Raw genomic sequence first — 846 nt, 5'->3', positions numbered from 1 at the left:
GTCCAGATTCTTCTCTTCTTCCTCAGTGCTTCCCCGCTAAGCCAGGTCACATCACTTCTCATCTGAGTCTCTGCTCCTGTCTCCCACCTTGCCCCACTGCACTCTAATTTCCCAGAGCAGCTAGGGTAATCTTTTAAAAACATAAGCTGGGCCTTCTCCTCCTTGTCTTAAGTTCTGCAGTAGCTTCATAGGTCAGAGGGTAAAGAATCTGCCTGCAATGCAGGAGACCTGGGTTTGATCCCTGGGTTGGGAAGATTCCCTGGAGAAGGAAATGGTACCCCACTCCAGTATTCCCGCCTGGAGAACCCCATGGGCAGAGAAGCCTGGTAGGCTATATAGTCCATGGGGTCGCAAGAGTTGGACACGAGTAAATCACTGCCACCAACTTTCTTAGCACATAGAATGAAATCTAAACTCCTTACGTGCTGGGTCTGGTCCCTGGTCCCCTCCCCGTGTTGTTTTCTGCCTCTCGCTCTTCATGCTCCAGCCCCATTGGCCTTTCTTTTCACTCTGCAAGCACTGGAAAAGTCACTTTCCCACCCTAGGGTCTGGGTTGCTTTCTTGGCCTCATCCATCTCCTTGCCTCCTTTCCACTCTTTTTTGGACCGGCTCCTTTTCACCCTTCAAGTCTCAATCTGTCCCCTCACTCACAAGAAAAACCTTTTTGGATGACTTTATCCAAAATGGTGCCCTGGCTATTCTCTAGTTCAGCATCCTGTTATTTCCTTTGCAGCACTTAACTCTTGACTTGGTTTTTGCCTGTCTCTCCTGTTGGCATGTAAACTCTCTGAGAGCAGGCTGGACTGAAGTATCTGTTCTGATCCCATGGGAAACTCTGGGCAGAGC

The sequence above is a fragment of the Ovis canadensis genome, chromosome 11 (assembly GCF_042477335.2).
Source record: "Ovis canadensis isolate MfBH-ARS-UI-01 breed Bighorn chromosome 11, ARS-UI_OviCan_v2, whole genome shotgun sequence".
Classification (NCBI taxonomy): Eukaryota; Metazoa; Chordata; class Mammalia; order Artiodactyla; family Bovidae; genus Ovis; species Ovis canadensis.
The sequence above is the reverse complement of the archived record's forward strand: the minus strand, read 5'-3'. Positions refer to the sequence as shown.